Source organism: Anomalospiza imberbis, chromosome 1 (genome assembly GCF_031753505.1).
Source record: "Anomalospiza imberbis isolate Cuckoo-Finch-1a 21T00152 chromosome 1, ASM3175350v1, whole genome shotgun sequence".
Lineage (NCBI taxonomy): Eukaryota > Metazoa > Chordata > Aves > Passeriformes > Viduidae > Anomalospiza > Anomalospiza imberbis.
The window spans coordinates 116,178,212-116,198,526 of record NC_089681.1 but is presented as its reverse complement, the minus strand read 5'-3'; the positions used below and the strand labels follow the sequence as shown (position 1 = coordinate 116,198,526).

The following is a 20,315-nucleotide window of genomic DNA, read 5'->3' as shown; positions in this document are numbered from 1 at the left end:
TGCTGGACTCTTTTCAGCTCAGGGAGCTACAGAGAGCTCTCAGCTGTGGAGCTCAGGAGTGGACACATTACTCCAGGTTTGGCCTCACAAGTGCTAAATAGGTGTAAACACTAGAAAAAGTAGAGAGTAGAGGTCAGTCGAGTAGATTCAAGTCAAGAACACTTATGTGTATAACTATTTTTTTATGTGTCTGTGGAGGACGTATTTCAATAGATGTATCTTGAGGGAAGACACTCAGAATTTGAAATAAACAAAGCAGGATTGTTTAGTTTTCACTTCTTGTTAATTGCAAGGCCTCCTTTAAGTTATTAATTTTTTTCCCAGTGAATTCAATGCTGACAAGTGCAAAGGTTTACAGTCCTCTGCCTCCTGCTGGATATTTTGTTCACTGGCATCTGAGAACCGTGAAGGAATTGAAGAGCTAGATAATCTTTTCCATAGCATGTTTATGGTGACAGATTGAGAGGTCCCTGTTGCTCTGCTGCTACTCCCAGTAACTCAGAATACTAAAGACCTCTGCAACTTCTTTCTTCAGTTGTCTCTTTTCTTCTTTCTTCAGTTGTCTCTTTTCTGTCTTCCTTATCCACTTAGCACACTTCCCATGGAAGCTATTGCAAACCTACAATTATTATTGTTGTGCTTCTTTGAACATTTGTTGAACTTTCATCCTTATGTAAATAGTCGGGGGGTGGGGGGGGGGGCAGAACAGTACACAGTAATTAAGACAGACTCCTAGATTTATAATATGGTACAGTAATATGCCATAATACTCAGTTTATTTTTAATAACTAATGGACATTAAAATATGTTCTTATAAACTGATTAGAATCCTTGATCATCAGTAGCAATAATGGTTTTATATATATAAAAATCCACATTTCCCCCACATTTTTATAGCTCTTATTTAAATCTGCCATTTCAATATCCAGGTGTTGACTTCTGCAGTGCTGCAGTCAGTTCTAGGACTGTCTCATCATGCTCATCACACTTACCTTACTTCTCCCTTCTGTTCCATATCCCTCAGGAATATGTGGCTCTGTAATGCTCTGCTGGCAGTGGCCCTCTACATTAAAAGTGCATTGTTTATTTCCTTAACCCAGCCTTTTCTTCTCCAAAGTTATTCCTTTATCTTTTTATGCCTGAGAGGATCTTTGACTTAAGATCCTTTCTTGAGGGACTTTAATTTTAAAAAATTAAGCAGAATAATAAGTTCAGAGAGTACCTCCTAGCATAAAATTGGATTTCAAGTGAAAGTTTAAGCACTCATCACTCAAAAACTCTTAACTTCCCCAGATCAGCTATTTTATAAGGTTAATGCAACATTAACATCAATGCGATCTTATTTTTTTCAGCCAATCACAAATATTTTGTTCATGTTCATCATTAACCTGGCATTAGCTAAGTATAACTTATGCTGTGGTCAAATGTTTTTGTGGTTTAACATGCATCCAGTTCTTCTGGGCAAATAAGAAAAGCAGTGAAATAAAGTTTAAAAGAGAAAAGAAACTGCCATGAACTTACTTCTTTGGGGTTTTTTGTCCTGCTTAATTTTACAGCCTCTGTTACTTAATTGATGTAGGACTAGAGCAGTCACATTTTTGTCAAGCAAAATCATGCCAAGCCTTATGCTTGTGTTTTGGAGGCTGTAGTGTTGATGGTTCAGCCGAGACCCAGCAGGGGAGGAGGAGTCCTGCCCTCCATGGAGCATCAGGAGAACTGTCTGTGTCCGTACTCCTAATTCTGTGAATGAGTACATGGCCACCTTCTGCAGGCCATCTTTAGGGAAGTACCACTTCACCACTTTTCACAGAGGCTCTGTAGGATGACCTCCTTCTGGATCCCATAATTGTATTTATCACCCCATTTCAGAGCAGTTATATACAAATGTGGTTTTTATTTTTTGGAGGTCTCTGCAATAGAAAGTTCAGTTATGGCCCTCTTTTCAAATAACTTCTCAAATAAAGTGAGAAAAAGATGGGTAAGATTGTGAAGATGATACATGATATACTAGGAATAGATAACTGAGAGGAGACCAAAAAAATCTAGAACAAAGTAAGGAAATTGAGAGGGAAGGGTGTGAAAGTGGATGCAGGCACTATGAGACAAACAACATGAATAATTCTGGTGGTGCATGTTTTTGTATCTCTGTTTATTTTTGCAGCATGCCTAATGTGCTGTTGTTCAGGAGAAAATAAAATGTCTTGTGAAGTAGGATCACTGGGCGATACAGTTTATTCACCTCTGAAGTTTTTAGAGTTACTTACACATAAAATATTTTTGGAAGTGTCTTTTTCTTTTTCCCACTTACATAGATTATTCCTGTTATTCAAATTCTTATTTCTTACTAGGACACTAAAAAATCTTTAAGAAAATTTATAAATGTTGATAATTTTGCTACATCCCATAGAAATAACTAGCAGAATAGTAAACATCTAGCAATTAAAACTTGGAAACTTTCTATGGTTACCTTATTGGAATTTATTTTACACCCCAAAGAGAGTGCCAGGTTTTGTGTTACTGTCTTTTCAAACAAAGGTCCCATATATCACCCCTTCCTCATTTTTGCTGTTAGTTGTGTACGCTGCATAGTAATTTTCAGTCATTTTTTTCAACTTGAGCCACAGCATAAACTTCTATACCATCAATGTACAGTAATTGCAATGAGATGAACATAGTTTTGCTAAAATAGCCTTAAGTGGAGAGATTCTGGCAGTGCTTTGTAAAGAAAAGAAACTGTAGTGTATTCTACAGCTACTTATTGTTTAAATATCACCTTTTCATATTTTCCCTTTGTTGTTGTTTATTTTTAGCATTTTCTTTCAAGATGTTCAAAGTCATAGCTTTGGTTTTATCTTACAGTTTTGGATTCTGTCCTGCTCTCAGATAAATGGACCAGTACTCCAGGTATCTGGACTTTTTGGGTATTTGAGGCATAGATGAGTTCAGCATATTTCAGTCTTTCAGAAAACAACTTCTGTAATTCTAAGATTAATTCTATGGTTAAAAATTTTTTCATTAATACATCCATGTTTAAAAAGATAATGTAGTTTGCCCTTTATTCTACATGTCACTACTATCAAGCCATTGTAGCAGGTCATGAGGTTGGTCAGGCAGAACTTGCCCTTGGAGAAGCCATTCTGACTGTCTCAAATCACTTCTATGTCTCCATGTTCCTTAGCAGAGCTTCTGTTCCATGACCTTCCCAGGCACAGAAGTGAGGTTGATTCCCAGGGTCGTCCATTCTACCCTTTTGACAGATGGGTACAATATTTCCCTTTTTCCAGTCACCTGGAACTTAACTTGACTACTGTGACTTTTCAAATCTCATGTAGAGTGGCTTGGCAACTACATCAGCCAATTCTTTTGGGCCTCTGTGTCGCATCTCCTATAGATTTATGTACATTCATGTTCTTCAGGTAATCATGAACCCGGGAAGCATTTTGCTCCTCCAGTTCCCATCCATTGCTGCTTAAGCGAGATTGCCATTGAAGATTGAGGCCTGTTACTGAATGGAAGGGGGACCCTGGTAACAAAGGACAGTTACTGAGCATCTTCTTTGCATTAGTCTTCCCTGGCAGGACCAGACCTCAGGAATCTCTAACCCAAGAGACCAGGGTAAAGGAAGGCTTTCCGTTGGTCAATGAGGATTGCATTAGAGAACACCTAGCTAAACATGACATCAAGAAGCCCATGCACCCTGGAAGGATGCATCCAGGAGTGCTGAGAAGCTAGAGAGCACCACAGCTAGGCTGCTCACAGTCATCTCTGAAAGGTCATGACCATCAGGAAAGGTGCCTGAAGGCTGGAAGAAAGCAAAGGTCACCCTGGTCCTCAAAATGGGCAAGAAGGAGGACCCAAGGAGCTACTGGGCAGGCAGCCTCACCTCAATCCCTAGGAAAGTGATGGAGCACCTCATGCTGGAGGTCATCTCTATCCACATGGATGACAAGAAGTGATCAGGAGTAGTCAGTTTGGTCAGTGAAGGTAAATTATGCTTGACCAACATGACTGCATGTCATGTTGCCTTCTGTAGTGAAACAAATACGTGGGTAGATGAGGGGAGAGCAGTGAGTATTGTCGACCTCAACTTCAGCAAGGCTTTTGACACTGTCTCTCACAATATCCTCATGGGCAAACTCAGGAAGCGTGGACTGGATGAGTCAACAGTGGGGTGGATTGGGAAGTGGCTGAACCAGAAGGTCGTAATCAGTGGCACAGAGTTCAGCTGGAGGCATGTAACTACTGGTGTTCCCCAAGGTTCAATACTGGCCCCAGTATTGTTAAACTTGTTCATCAGTGACTTGGATGAAGGGGCAGATGCCTCCCCAGCAAGACCACTGATGACACAAAGCTGGGAGAAGTGGCTGATACTCCAGAGGGCTGTGTAACCCCTTCAGAAAGACCTGAACAGGCTGGAGAGATGGGAAGGGAAGAACCTTCTAAAACTCAAGAAAGACAAAGGCAGGTTCCTGCACCTGGGGAGGAATGACTCCATGCAACAGCACAGGCTGTGGGCCAACCTGCTGGAAAGCAGCTCTGCAGAGGAGGATCTGGGGGTCCTGGACGATAGCAAGCTGTCCATGAGCCAGCAGTGCCCTTGTGGCCAAGAGGGCAATGGTGTTCTGGGGTGTTCTGGGTGGAAGACCACTGCCAGTAAAGCAGGGGAAGTGATCCTGCCCCTCTACTCAGCCCTGGTGAGGCCACATTTGGAGTGCTGAGTCCAGTATAAGAGAGAAATAGAGCTCCTGAAGCAGGTCCAGTGGAAGGCGGCTAAGATGATTGAGGGACTGGAGCATGTTTCCTACAAAGGAAGGCTGAGAGAGTTGAGCCTGTTCAAACTTGAGGAGAGATGGCTGAGAGGGAATCTCATAATGTATAAGTGTCTTAAGATAGAGAGTCAAGAGGATAGACCCAGGCTCTGCTCAGTGGTGCCATGTGATAGTACAAGAGGCAACGGGCAGAAGCTGACGCACAGGAAGTTTTACGTGAATATGAGGAAAAACTTCTTTACTGTGCAAGTGACTAGTGCACTGGAAGAGATTGCCCAGAGAGCATATGTAGTCTCCCTCACTGGAAATATTCATGAACTGCCTGGAGACAATCCTGTGCCATGTGTTCTAGGATGACTGATTGGGCCAGGGGACCCACTGTGGTCCTTTCCAACCTCACCCACTCCGTTCTGTAATTCTGTGAAAACTGTTGTGGAGCCTTCTCCTCAGCTATTGTTACCCATTTTCCAGCACTGTTTATTAATGTGGGGACACATTTTTAGGCCTTCCTTTTCTGGTTAACATACATATAGAAGCCTTTCTTTTTATTCTTGGTGTCCCTTGCCAAATTGAGTTTCAACTTCACCTTGGCTTTGGCCTTCCTCACTTTATCCCTACACAACCAAACTTCATCTCTATACTCTTTGCAGGTTACCTGTCCTTGTTTGCATTGCCTGTGCTTTTGTTTCTTTTCCTATAGTTTGACCAGAAGTTCCCTACTCAGCCATGCCGGTGTCTTGCCTTCCTTGTCTTGCTGTCTCTCAGTTCTTACAGTCATCTGCTTTTACAATCCAAGTTTCCCACCCCTTTACTGACTGTCTCCTGTCCTGAATTCTCTTTGCTTTACTGTATCCTCTGGTTACTTTTTACCCATTGTATTTCTGCCCAACTCTCCATGCATGAGTATCTCTCCACATATACTGGCAGTCCTGGCTCTTTCTCCACAAGGTCTTTTCTGCCTCTTCTTATCCCTAATACTTGACCCACATCATTGTCTGTTATCTGTACGCCTTCTGTGTCTTCTTCCTCCTATTTCCACACTGTCTTTCATTCTCTTCCACTTCATTTTTCTTCCTCTTCATAGGCCTCATGTATTTAAAGTATAAGTATTGCAATAATGTGAATGCTGAACTTTCAAAAATGTGACTAAAAGTGTTTTTAAATTATATTTTCAGTTATTTGTGTGTGTCTCTGTGTTCATGCTTCAGAGTATATTTTGTTCATGGGCTAGAGCTTTTCTTCACATGCTGAGTACTAGAAGTGTGCACACTTAGAAAATGGAAGCAGATGTTTTCATACAATATCTTGATTCCAGCAGCTGAGGTTTCAGAAAGACTATCAAATGTTTCTAACTCTCACAATATATTATGTAACTTGGCACTAATATGCTGATAGTATGCTATCAGTAGTGCAGCTCTAACAGCTCTGAATTCTCACTCTGTAGGACAGACATAGTGAAGTGTGGGTTCCTTTGCATCATGCATTTAGGAACTGAAAACAGAACAGCATGGTTGTGATGTCTGTATTAAATAATGAGGCAGAACACAGTCCTCCAGAGCAATAGGTTTCCCACTGTGTTGAGTCACTAAGCAAGCTGTCACTGTTGATGATGTACTTTTATTTTTAGAAATCCTTCAATGAAAGTCAAGCTGAACCCTACGATGCCATATTTTACATTGCTTAAGTTGTTGTGATGCCAGTTTTCATTATTATTGATGTTAAACACTTATAGAATATTTCTGGGTTAAGCAAAAGGTCTTCAAGCATTTCAATGATTTATGAAGCAGATAGTCTTGCTAGATGTCTGTGAAGTGCCACTGATGGATTCAGTGAATGCAGCAGTAAGCACCCATTACAGCACCTAGAACACGGTTTCTAACTGGTTTTTGTTCCACTTACAAGTTATGAAAGAGAGTTGATGATGCTTTTAGCAGAGAAATATTTTAGAATGTAATGGGTTTTTTTTAAGAATAATTCCATCTGAAGCAGTGTGGAAAATGACAAACACCTTTAAGAAGGCAGAAAATTCATTGTGTTATTGTTCTGTGAGCCATGGCTGCATCATGAAGCCTCTCAGGATAGTAATATCATGTCTCAAGATAAGCTGCCAGTCTTCTACCCATGCACTCCGTAAAGAGGGTTTGGGTTCTACCAGGCTACGTTTAACCATGGAGATACTTTTTACTGTCATTCCTTGACACCCACTTTTTCCCTGCCTCTAGATTACAGTATTCATCTTAATTATCTTTACTGATCTAAAAGTGAGATGTCTGTTTCCTCTAGGGTTGATGGAAAAAGACATGAATTTCCAAGGGAGATTAGTGCCAAGTATATTAGTGATAGGCAAGAGAAAATTTTCATTATTATTTTCATATTTAAAGCTATGAAAAGGAAGAGATACTACAAAATCCTAACCCGGTTGAAACCTGTTTTTCTTGCTATCTTTGGTGTTTGTTAGGATGGTTAAAAATAGGTTACTCCCTACATTGTCTTTCACTCAAATGCAGATATGTTATTGTTAAAACAGTTATAAGAGCTTCAGCATCCACAGATTGCTTCAGAAAGCTGAAACAATTGATTGATGAAGCAAGACAAGAGACAAAGCAATCCCCTCCCACTCAATCCTTCCATAAGACTCCCCAAACCTACAACAAAAGTCCAACTGTCTAAATAAAACAGCAGCCACAAAATCTTCTTGTACAGCAGAGCAGTTATCAGAAGATTGTAGCACCTATTATAAAAACATGTACACAGATTTTTTTCTACATATTAAGGAGGGGCAAGAAGATATTTCAATATAGAAGGAATCACTGCTTTGGTCATATGCCTTATTTGGCATACTTGAAATTTGGGAATATGTGAACTCATGGCTAGTCAGTAAAGCTAATTCAAATTAATTGTGCCCTAAAATTTGGAATTCTTTTTCATAAAAGATGCAAAAAACCACTTAGTTAAATGAAAAATTATCATCAGACAGCTACTGCAGAGTAAAAGGCGAATTCAAATAATAGTTTTTTGAAACTCACATGTTATACTTTATAATAAACTTGCTTAGCCATGAACTGTTGTACTTTGTGTTGGAGTATTTAAAATACTTAGAAGATTATAAGATCTGCATAGATTACCAAAGGAAACAAACAAACAAAAAAATTCCTGAAGCCTTCTTATTGTCATCCTGTTTCCCAGAATAATTAAGAGAAAACACAGTGTCTCAGGTCAATCCTAAAACATGTGTATTTTCTTCCTCCTCTATAGCAGTGGAGTTATATTACACTGCAGAATTTAACTTGGGGTAAACCCATACTGATGTTTAGAAGAATACAGGGTGTGATTAACTACTGGGTAAGTGCCTTACATTTTCTGAGTATTGAATCCCAAAATAAAGTGGATTGAATGTGGTTTTTTCAGTCCTGTAAAACTTCTTGAGGCATAATTCCCAATGGCTTGGCCACCAGATGAGGCCAAAATTATTCCGAGTTTTAAAAGATAATGACCAGAATAGCTAATAACCTGATTATTAAAGTGCTGAGCTTGGATACCAGAGGAAGCCAAAATCATACAATTTTAAGAGACTATAAGCAGAAGAGCTAATAACCGGATTATTAAGGTATTGAGCTAAAAAGGAGTGCAAGTCATAGATAGAAGTCAGTAGTTTGAGTTAATGCAGCAGTAAGCTGAAGCAGAAGGTCTCTTAACTAAGGTTGCTTGCTCTTTGGCAACATTTTTTTTTCCATTGCTTTAGAATTTTTCACAATTTTGTGGTCAAGGGACAGAAGAAGAAGAGAAAACAGAGGAAATATATTTCTGTTTTTGAACTGAATGCTATTTGTACAAAGGTACTGGACACACTGCAAGAGGGAAAGCAAGAGAAGAACAAGTGAATGGGAGTGATTCAGATGTCAAAAAAGAAAACTTACTGAAAAAATTTAAATCAGTATATTGACAATAGGAATTAAAGACTGTACTTTCATAAATAACGTCTAAACAATTTTTATCTTAATATTCTGAACAAGTGGCAATGGCCATGCACGTAACTGCAGCTAATGATAGTCAAAATTCTTTTCACCCGTGAACTGATAGATAAAAGGGGATAAAATAATGCTGTCCAGATTTCCAAGAAAATTTGGGAGGTCATGAAAAAAAATCCAAAAGACAATCAAGTAATGAAAAAAATTCAGTTGCAAACCTAATATTACTGAAATCTGTTCTGGGTTTTTTCATCAAACTCTTGTTTGCACATACATTTCAGTCATGTTACTGCTTACAAACTGGAAGTCATCTGCAACTTTGGTCAAGAACTGGTGCAAATACTATAAAACACCATTAGAGGTGATGAGATACACAGCATCCTAACTGTGAATCTGTATCATTCTCCTGTCTTATTTCATTACATGTGGGTGTGAATATAAATATAAACAAATAAATATATGCATGTTTATCTACAATAGTGGGTCCTTCTCTGTAATTCCTGCTTTAGAAATGCTTTTATAACTTCTGATAGTTTTGTCCCTTTTAACTGCATGTATAAAAATGTACAAGAAGTTCAGTTGATCACCTATCTCACTCTCTCCCTTTCTCTTTTGAAAGCTTGCCAAAAATCCAGCCACCACCTAGGCTATTAGTGCATTACTTCATATTCCTCTACCCTCGTGCCAATTTCAAAATCCTTTTCATTTACACCTTTTATAACTAATGGATGATACTTTGGGGAAAATTACAGTGACATTTGCAAAATGATGCTACTTTAAAAGACAGTGTTATTCTTCAAGTGAACATAGTGCAAGAAAAAGCAATATATTTACAGGGAAAAAAAAAGAAGGCTAATGTACGCTCAGCTTACAGAGTCACAAGATGACATAAGATGATACTTTTTATTCCTTTCAGGGTGGTAGAACTTTTACCAAGTTTCAAAGAGATCAACCTGGACTCAGGCTGCTGGTGATGAAAGCTGATTCATCAAGCCATCATGACTGAGAAAAACACTTGGCAGTTTATTGACTTGAGTGGGTTGTTACATCCTGATGACTTTAATGAAACTTGGTCACCTGTTTACAGCTGGTGCATGAAACCTTTTCTGATCTAGGATCTTAAGACTGCATTGAGGGGCTCTTTCTAGCTGTTGAGTTCAAAGGAGATACATGGGTGGGAAAGTAATTGAATCTACCAGTAGAAGTTTGCTGTTGCCTTTAATTTCTACCTTTTCTCCCTGTCATTCAGTGGTACAAAAAATGTGTCTGTGGTGGATGGACATTTAAAGGCACATGTTTGGCAATCCTGTTTTGGTTTAAATACCTGTGAAGAGACATTTGCAAATTGTGATTAAACCAATATATTAAAAAAAAAATTGATCTTTGATCAGAGGTCTTTCAAAAGCTACTGAAATGTGGAAACATTCTGCTGTGTCGCATTGTATTTCTCCTTCATTGACTTCAAAGGAAACCTGCAATGCAGCTGGAGTTGGTATGGACAAAGTCCCTGCACAGTGCCAGGAAGAGAGAGAAAGGAGCTGTGTATTCAAGGTCGTGTAGTGCAGGACCTTGCACCATTTGTGGTTCAAGTCAGTGGCAGTTTAGAAATTAGTTTTCTACACCTTTCACCAACCGTTTTAGTACATCTGGGTTTTCAACAGGTTATTAAGGCATTCTGGCTTTCTTAATGGACTATAATCTCATAAATGTGAAGATTAATGCCCTTCCTGTGAAAAAGACCACTAGAAACTGTTTTGTTTAAATTCAGATGGTGCTGCAGAGAACTTTGGGGTTTGAAAGATTAGGTAACGAATAAGAGAAATAGATGCAGATGAAATATGATTTCCTATGCATGGTGTATTTCAGGGAATCATTAATCCACCTGAATATGACCATGAATTATGTTCTCAGTATTGCACTAGAATGTCCCAAAAAGGGTATTTAGATGTACTTAGGAAGTTAAATATGGTAAGACTATAAAATATTGATTATTTAGCACACATAATAGCAGTAGACTATCCAGACCTTATTTTCCATGAGGAAGACAATGCAGTAATTAATCTTTCTATGGCTCATCTTTATTTCTGCTTATGTATTTTTAGGGCAGGACCATAAAAATACTTTCATTTAGAGTTAATTCATAGTGAGAACTGAACTATGAATGTTTAGTTTGTACAAATGACTTCTATCATCATGATAAAAACAGGTCATGTTTCCACTTTTCTTTTTGACAATAAAGAAAAAAAATTAGTAGTAAAGTAGCACTTGGGTTTTAAAATTCAGTGATTAATTTTAGAATTCTGAACTTCTGAATTGCACTTACTGCTCACCAATGCTTATGCCATTAGGAATTAATTAGGTAGTCAATGAGGTGGATATTCAATTTAAAGCTTGTACTCTGGATTTCTTAATATTTTCTTTTGCTTATAAAATTGCAGAGGCAGTTAAATGGTTATACTGTTAGCTCACTGAGGGTTTGCTACCACAAAAAGCAAAAAGTGTTCTTACTGCCATCTTGTCCATAGTTGATACACTTTTAGGGAAAAAATACTCTATTATGTCAAAAATTGCACCACCAGACCTGAACATAGTCCCATTATCTTGCTCTTCAAATGCAGAAGGACATCATGCATAGCACATCACCCACAGAACTGAGCTAAATTCTCTACACATATATTCCAGATAGTCTAGGGAGGAGTAGTTCAGAAAATTGGCACACCTAGTGGAAGTATGTACCAAATGCAGGTCTTTTTACTGTTGAAGTACCCGCATTTAGTAGCACAGTGTATTTTGAGTCTGGAGTGGATACATCTGTGATAATTCACATGTATGAGTGCGTGGCTAGAAAATGTTTAATTTCTTAGTGCTTGATGTTTTGGGTAGAATTTCACATGTATTCAACTTATGTATTAACACAAATCACATTGACTGGGGAGCTGAAGACCCAGAGTAATTCTCAGCATCTCTTTCTGTGTGGAACAGTTGCACCTTCTCAGGCCTTAGCTGTCCTGAACAGACAGGTTCAGACTGGTTTTCAGGGTTGAAGCAGAACCAAGCTGTCCAGGTCTATTGCATGCCATCCCAGGGTCCCATACCTTCCTGGACTTTAACAGTGTGACTGCCATCTGAGTCACATCTATGCATCTGCAGAATTGTGTCCCAAACACTGTGAATGACAAGAGCCACCATGAGTGTAGTGATACCTCATTTTGAAATGCAAAAATAGGCATTGTGGAAGACAAGACTCTAAAGAAGAAGTCTGCCAAGAGGTCTTCCTAAAGTCTTGCAACTGGGGAGGCTCCACCAGTCTTCATAGCCTTTTATTTCAGTCTTTTGCCATTTTTAACATTTTAGAGTTTTTCTTAATATCTGACTTGAATCTCCCTTGTTTCATTTTAATCCTGTTATTTTGCATCAGTACACCTTATTTTATTTCTGTTTACAGTAGCTTTTTATACCTGAAGATTCTTATTATTTCCTGCATCTGTTTATTTCTGTACACAAATAAATTTTCCCAGTTCTTGCAGTCTCTCTTAAAGGAATAAGTTTTCACTTTATTGTTGTTGGAGGAAGTCTTTTATATCTCACATCTTTCTTGAAGTATGTTTTGCAAAACTGAGATCTCATTGGTATCAGAGCTGACTTCTACCTGCAGTCTTAACAGGCATCAGTAGAGCAGAAGGGCTGCATCAAGGCATGTGTTGACATGTAGATACCTGTTTCCATTTACACATGCCAGTTTATTCCTTGACTTTTTGACAATAGCACAGAATTTCTGGCTTGCATTTTCTATGTGATATGTTGCAACCTCTGAACCCTTTTCTGAAAAGCTTCTCTCAGCTGTCTCTTCTCCCTCTTCTGAATGCAGACAATTGTCTTCCTGTGTGTCTTTGTCTTGATTTCTTTTACAAAATTTCTCCAGCTTCTAAAGGCGGTTTTGAATTCTATGATGTTTTTCCATGTGCTTAGTAGAGCTGTAAGGTTGTTGTGACCAGCAGGTCACAAAAAAAAAAAAAAGCATTCAGGTTCCAAAACATTACTGGAAGTAAGAAGTCATATTGGGTTCCAAAAAGCTCCCTGTGAGATCCCATTCCTGCACTATGGGAATAAATCAGGTTATGATTCTCCTCAGTGAGTTTTTTTTAACAGTTTTATAAGCACTTTACAGTAATTTTGCAATGTGTCTTTGCTCAGTTTGCCTCTCAGGAAGCCTGATTAAAGTTTGTCAAATACTTATTAAAATCAATATACAGAGTTTTGACTACTTTTCCCTATCCATGTCTACTGTTTTTCTTTCACAGAAAGAAATTAGTCTGGTCTGACATTATTTATTCTTAATAAATCTATCCTGGCTGTTAGTTATTTTCTTTTTTAACTTCCACATAGTTTACTTGATTATTAATTCTGTGTTTTTTCTGCAGTTAAATTATCTGTACATTCTTGTCTTTTTATGGACAGTGTTGTGGAACTACATAATTCTGTTATAAGTAGTAAGATATATATGGATGGTGATATTTTGAGTGGGACTATGGCTGGATCAGCCATCCAGCCTTGGCAGATGTTGGCATTGCAGCCTTCAGCCCCTCAGCAAAGACATTGCAACTGCACCAGCTGAACTCATATCCCATCAATACACACCTGTTGTATTTAAAGGATCTGTGCTTTACGGGAAAGATACTTCAGAAACATTATTTTGCAGTGGAAGGGAAAGATCCATATTTTGGAGGTGGGTTTTATTTCAGGTTTATTTCTTCTATAGCCTGGGAATACTGGATAGCAGTGTGTTGGAGAGGAGGCAGGACAGGAACATCTAGACGTTAAGAAGCAGATGAAAAGCTTTTAAGGACTTCTGATTCTCCATTTCTTGAAAAAAACATAGAAGTGACTTGTTTTAAGGGAAGTGAAACATCAGAATAAAGCACAATTAAAAAAAATTATATAGAGTTCAAAAATGTAGCTATTTCAATGATATCTTTGTCCCCACACCAATGAGTGTCAGAAGGAAGTTGGGGCAGGTGTAATCCCGCTGTCTTTTGTAAGCAGGTTCAAAAGAGAAGACAAGAGCAATTTCCTCTCTCCCGCTCTCATCTCCTTTCTTTCTCTCTTCTACCAGGCAAACACAACCAATAAATTTGTGGAAGTTTTTAAACTTTTCTGGGCCAGCTCCAGTCATGACCTGCTGTAGATTAGCAGTGGCACACTCTGCTAACTGTTTGTGTGTAACCTGAAAGCTGAGAGCTGTTTCGCCATTCCCACCCGGGATCTCAGCTCTCAGAATTCGAAGCACTTTATTGGCTCCTACACCATCTCACTGTATTTGGACAGTGTCATGCCTACTCACAAACTGAGGAGTCGTTTTACCAGGATAGTGTTCAGTAGCTTGCATATTACTACAAACATTGTTGTATTTTCTTCAGGGAAAAAATCTTCTGTTAGCTCTCTTTACCCAGTGTCATCATTTACTGTGGTGCCTATGCCTCGTAGTGACAATAAGAAACACTTGGAAAAAAAGTAAACTGGAAAGAGAAAAGAGCTTTAGTCTGTGAACAGCTAAGGTGAACAAGCTTCTTCTAGTGTCACAGATATAGGAATACTCTTCAGGGTTACTTGGGATGTCATCAGATGCTTGTAATAGCAATGTCAGAGAAACAGGCTTGTGTGCATTGATGACAGTCCTCTATTGTATGGTACATTTCATACCACCAAGAAAAGATGAAAGTTTCCAAAGCATGGGGACCTAATTTGCCATGGCTTCCAATTCAACCTGACCTACCTAGAACTGCTGCCACTGACAAAAATACCAGCTGTGTCACTGCCTAGAAATTCCTTTAAAACCGTGCCTTAGCATGCCTATTGGGAAATTAGCAGGTATCTTTAGACAACTTTTGAAATAATTCTTTGATGGGTCAGTATCTATACCATGTCATCTGCATGAGACATCTGCCCTATGTAGGCCTGAGAGAAGATATTATGGTATTTCCTGTGCTGGCCTGATGTTAATTCTTGCTCTAGTCTCATATATCCCAGAGATGCTATGCAAATGCTTGTCCATTTCTGCAGTCCTGACATTGTCCTGAGTAACACTTTAAAGGATTTGATCTTGGAAAGCATACCTAACTCATCCAATTGCATGTGAGAACTCTTTGAAATAAAGTAATTTTGCATCTATTGCCATTTCTGTTTTTCTCTTCCTTCATTGCTTGCCCCTGTAGAGCTTGCTGGAAAATGGTCGAGACTCGCTGACTCTCAAACTTATTGATTGGATTTGAAGAGTATAAAGGGGAAAGATGTGACATTGATAAAAAGTAGGGCAAAAGATTAACACCAACACTAGTTTGTAAACAGGAAAGTCAGGAAGGTGTAGCAGCAGCCATGTGCGTTCTCTTGTTCCAAGGTGATAACAGAGCCAGTAAAGATAAACATTTGGGGTGAGGAAGGAATATTTCCTCTGATTACTGCTGCCAGGTGGAAAAAAGAGCAAAACTGTGAGTAATGCTGTCAACACCAGGTCACCAACAACCACTGATGTTATTTAGAGCCTGTGGATATGGTTATGTATGTTCATAGAAAAAGAGCAGGAGGAGCAAAAAGAAAAGATAGAGATGACAAGGAGATACCAGAAGTAGGAAGAAGATGACAACAGCTATTTGAGATAAGGATGGTTAACAAGTGCCATGAGGACTAGGAATGTGTGAAGTGGGACATTTAAGTGGAGCATGAGGACTGCAAAGCATTTAATCTGACCAGAGAAGATGTAGCAGACTGGTTGGCAGGTCAGTGCAAGTGAAGATATTACTCTGTGAATTTTGTGAAGAGAGTGGAGCTGTAGACTCAGGTTGGGTCTCTCAATGCTTATCAGGTCAAGTACAGAACAAACTCCAGTATTCAATGTTTAGACATTTTAATTACCAGAAAACATGGTGGTCTGTTTCTTGATTTCCAGTAAACACACATCTACTCCATTTGTATTCATACTAAGTCTATGGAACCAAAACCAGTCCTGGGGCCATTTTATGAACATTGGGAGTTTTGTCACAGATTGGGTGTTGTGGTTTGGTGTTTTTTGTTTTGTTTAGGTTTTTGTTTTGTTTTGTTTGTTTGTTTTTTAATGGGAAATACATTGGTGCTCTCATTTTAATACCCAGTCCCTGATTTGGCAACACATTCACATGCAGAGGTGACTAACACTGTGGATAATGGATGTCAGGTATGTTCTAAGCATTATGAAACTTTCTTAGAAAAGACTGTATGGGGTTTTGCCTTCTAATAAGGAAAATTCTTTTTAATAATCATCTAAACAGAGGTGTTATTAATTTCACATTTCTGCAGGAAAGTGTTAACATAGAAGTGCTTTGTGATCATGTGTTAGTTATTAGGTTCATAATGAGTATAATACTGTCTTAGTTGTAATGTCCATTAATACAGCAGAAAAATACAGTATATTAATGTGTGTTCCTTCAAGATTAACTATGGAAAGTGAAAATGCATTTCTGTGCTAATACAGTAAAAATTTATTAAACCTGTAACATCTGAGCATGGAAAAAGAATTATTTTAACAGGTTTGTTCCATTTATGGTTATTTGTTTAAGAGGGCTTCTTAGTGTCATACATTTTCTGATTGCACACTCAAGAATTTTTTTTTCCTGTGGACACATCTCTTTCCTTGACAGGTTGTATTATTCTAAGTTACAGGGATTCTGACATTATCTTGAGGATTTTTTACAAATTATACATGCAGAGTGCTTTGAATATATAATGTAGTTTCACACCAAATACAAACTTGCTGGTGTACCATAACAGTTCAGTCCAGATCACGGTCCAGATTCTCTTTCCCTTCCTAAAAGTTACACTGCCACAGCAGAGGAAAACATATTGCTGTATTGCTGCTACTGTTTTCCTTCAACCTATTTTTCTCTCAACAGAAAAGGAGAGGTGCTCCGCTCATTTGGAGGGGCTCCAAATCACCTCTTGTAAGGAGCTTCTTCTCCTTACTTCTCTGTTTCATGGACTGGTTATAGAAGCAGGGGCTATTTCAAGCTTTCTCTTTCTAGCTTGATCCATTTTTGTGCTGCACTGACTCACCCTTTTAGAGGTGCTGCTTTCTGTTACTGCAGCCCTGGGTGGACATATGAGCTGAAACAGTGCATACTACCATGAAAAGGTACTATTTTGGTGTAGTGTTTCAAAACTGCACTAACTGGAGGAAGAGGGTGCAAGCCCATTTGATTCCCTGCACTTCCCCTGAAGCAGCAGAGGAGGATTGCCTGCACTGAGGAGTCAGAGGAAGGGGTTAAGCTGTCAGAGAAGTAAGCCTAGTTCCTTTATCTTCAGTCTCTTAAAGCATCGAGAAAAGAGAAGAGAACTGAAGTTGATGTCTTTTAGGGGTCACATATGGTTCCCACTGATGAAGCTGTTTTGGGATATTTTTTCGATCCCTGTCAATAGAAGCCATAGAATCTGATGTTTATAATTATTTCCTCTTGGAAATTGTGTATGTGAGAAGTTCATACTTTTTGCCACATCCTGTAGTAAATGCTCATATCAGTTCTTTCCAAAAGATTGATTCCTAGCTTGCTGCAGCACAGTTCATCAAATCCTTAATACAGAGGTGAATGGATGGTAGTCTCTTTTTCATCCAAACAATTGTAAGCCTGCATTTGGCTAGCAGTTATGCTTGTTGGATGAAGCATGACTGCTCAGTATTCGGTTTGCTTGCTATTGCCAGCAAACAATACGCTGGCAAGGGCTTACACTTTCTTTCTCTTGCCTTTTTTTTTTTGTGTGCTATACAAAATCAAGCATGGGTAATGAGTGTCCAGAATGTGTATGCTAATTCCTGTTGAGACCTAGATGTTAAAGTTTAAATGGAGAGCGAGTCATTTGAGGTCATGCTGTTATCATGTGTTATGTTCTCTGCACTAGATGGATTTTGCCTAACATTGTTTTAAGTTACTGAAGAACATTTGCAACTGACTCCTTTCCTTTACATCTTCCCCTTTTGTTTTCCCATTTAGATTTGTCTATCTCTCTAGTGACGTTAAAAGGAAATAACCAGGTAGGCATAATTTTCTGGTACAAAAAATGTAGTAAAGAGCCTGAGAATGCAACGGGATTTGGCTTCTGAGTGCATTCCTTAGTTCTTTTGTAAGCCTCTGTCTATATTAATGTATTGCTGCACTTTGCAGAATAATATACTCACACGGGCTTCATAGTCATCTTTCTCTCTTCATTCTGAGGACCAACATGTTAGTTTTTCAACAGCTGTAATCAGGAAAATAAGAGCTTTAGAGTTTGCTTCAAACCCTGTATCTCTAAGCAATCTGCTGCTAGAAAGCTACTCACAGAGTTAGCATGAAACTATTCTAATTCTGTATTAATTGCTGTAATTAGGTTTTTTGCGTCATGATCAGATCAAGGAAGCCTAGAGAGAGAAAAAAAAAAAAAAACCTCTTTATCCACAACTCTCCTAAAATGAGGCTCAGTATTGCCACCAAAGGCAAAGGCAATGCAAGTCAGACATTCAGAGCTGGGCAAAAGCCCTCATCTTCAGGGATGTCAGGGGCAGTTTGGTTCCAGTGCAGCTGGAGTCATTCTCAACATCCTGTCCTGCATACAGACCTTCTGATTACTTTTGTCCCAATGGGATCTGTTTAGTGTCCCTGGTTTGTTTAGACCTCTCAGTTTTGGAGGTTTTTTGTCTTTGCTACTCACAGGCAGACTCGTGCTTCCCTTATAATGATCCCATATATGCACAAAGTACCTGTGAAGAGTAAAACCCCTCAGATTTCTCCTGACCAGTTTTGGATGGCAAACTGACTGTTCACATAAGCACCTGGTTGTGATCTGGGGGAATTTCCCAGTCTGAGTCTTAGGCTTCTATCATTCCCTGTGATGCAGGATGAGCATTCATTTATACTGCTCTTTCCCTTTACACAGCTGTTGTTTGCTATTTCCCTGTTATTAAATACTTGCACAAGGAAAGAAATATAAAAATGCTGATACTTGCCATTAACTATTTTTGATGCAACAACTAAGTCTGCCAACTGCATGAAGTGAATGCATTTTGTTAAGCACATCAAAAATGCATTTGTAAGAAAAGGCTCAGTGGGTCACATAAGAAGGACACAGAGTACAGTGGTAGCAAAGTACCTTGGTTTCTCATCCACAAATTGCGCTTTTCTTCCTTTGGTTCTTTGTGTTCTTGAATTATTTAGACTGTAAACTTTTTATGATGGGAACTGCCTCATAATCACAACCTATTTATACGATGGCCACACATCAGCCAACCAACATCAGAAAATTCTTTCCCACCCGTTCATTTCTCATGTAGCTCACCACATCCTTAGCATGTATTCTCATCAAAATTTGGAGTCTTCTACATGGCAACTTTTCTGCATCCTGCTCCTTTCCATTCTTTCTCTCTCCTCCTTCACAACCTTCTCCAGATGGTACATCTGTAGGAAAAAGAACAGATTTAGAAATGGTTGGTTTTCTTTCAATGGGAATTAAACCGCATTAGCTTCTCACCAATGCTTAATTTTGGGAGCAGGCTAATCTGCAAGACCTGGGCAAGAAACCATGTTTCCATTCAACAAGAACTTTAGAAATGTAAACATTTTCTTCACTTGGATGAAATGTTAGCATCTCAGGAATGTTTTCAAAGTCCAAATCCAAGGAGCTGTGAGCTGTGGAGGGCAGGCTGGACTTACACTAAGTCAACAAAAATATGCTTTTAAGACTGTCAAAATGCTTCTGTCTCCTAGATTGCTGTTTTGTTTTTTTTTTTAATAAAATGAAACCATTTCAGTTTCTTCCCCCTAGATTGCCTTGATATTTTTATAAAGTGAAACATTTTCATCGGAAAGGGCTTGAAGAAAGAAGGTGAATTTGACTGAGCATCCATATTTTGGCTGAACAGGTCCAGATACTCTTATCCTTTTATGTAATCTAGATTAGTACTATACCTGTATGCCTAGGAGAGTTGAGGTGGGAGGGGAATGCAGCAGGGTACTGGTCGCCATTCCATTCACCTTGTCCTGGAAAATCTCAGGTTTTCTCTATAATTTCAGGAAGAAAGGGAAGAGTGGGCAATATGGCTTCATCCATGTTTAATTTTCCACAAAGCTACAGGTCTCCCAGGTTCACAAAATAATTAATATTATTGGTGGTACAGGTGGCAGAGCAGAAGATGAAGCTGAAGTGTTGTGGTGTGCTTGTTTTGGCACGTCTGGAAGGAATACCATTGTCAAGAAGTCTCAAGTTTTCCTTTTCTCAAGTAAGTGATCATCTTTCACAGCAGCTGCCACTTCCCTCTGGACCTTCTCATCAGAATGGTACCAAAGCCAAGGGTTATTTACCTTTGTTCCTAAACGTATGTTGAATTTTGTTTCTATATATCTGTACATGTTATGGACCTCTATGGGGAAATTACTTGAGTGAGAACTATGGGATTGAGTTATTAAATATTAATAAGCAAATTTCAGATCACCCAAATTATAAAAATACCATTCCCAGCCATGTGACAGTCACTTCTCTCTTGCTCTGCATTTTTGGAAAATGAGGAATATTATCTTTTTCA

General features: G+C 38.7%; 1 long non-coding RNA gene across 1 annotated transcript; it reads right to left on the bottom strand.

The window, feature by feature from the left end:
* Positions 1-13,469: 13,469 nt before the first annotated feature.
* Positions 13,470-19,204, bottom strand: LOC137482810 (uncharacterized). The gene is made up of 3 exons (XR_011004244.1): positions 19,073-19,204; positions 17,937-17,998; positions 13,470-13,600 (listed from the first exon to the last, which is right to left on the bottom strand). It is a non-coding gene; the product is annotated as an uncharacterized lncRNA (long non-coding RNA).
* Between the last annotated feature and the right edge of the window lie 1,111 nt (positions 19,205-20,315).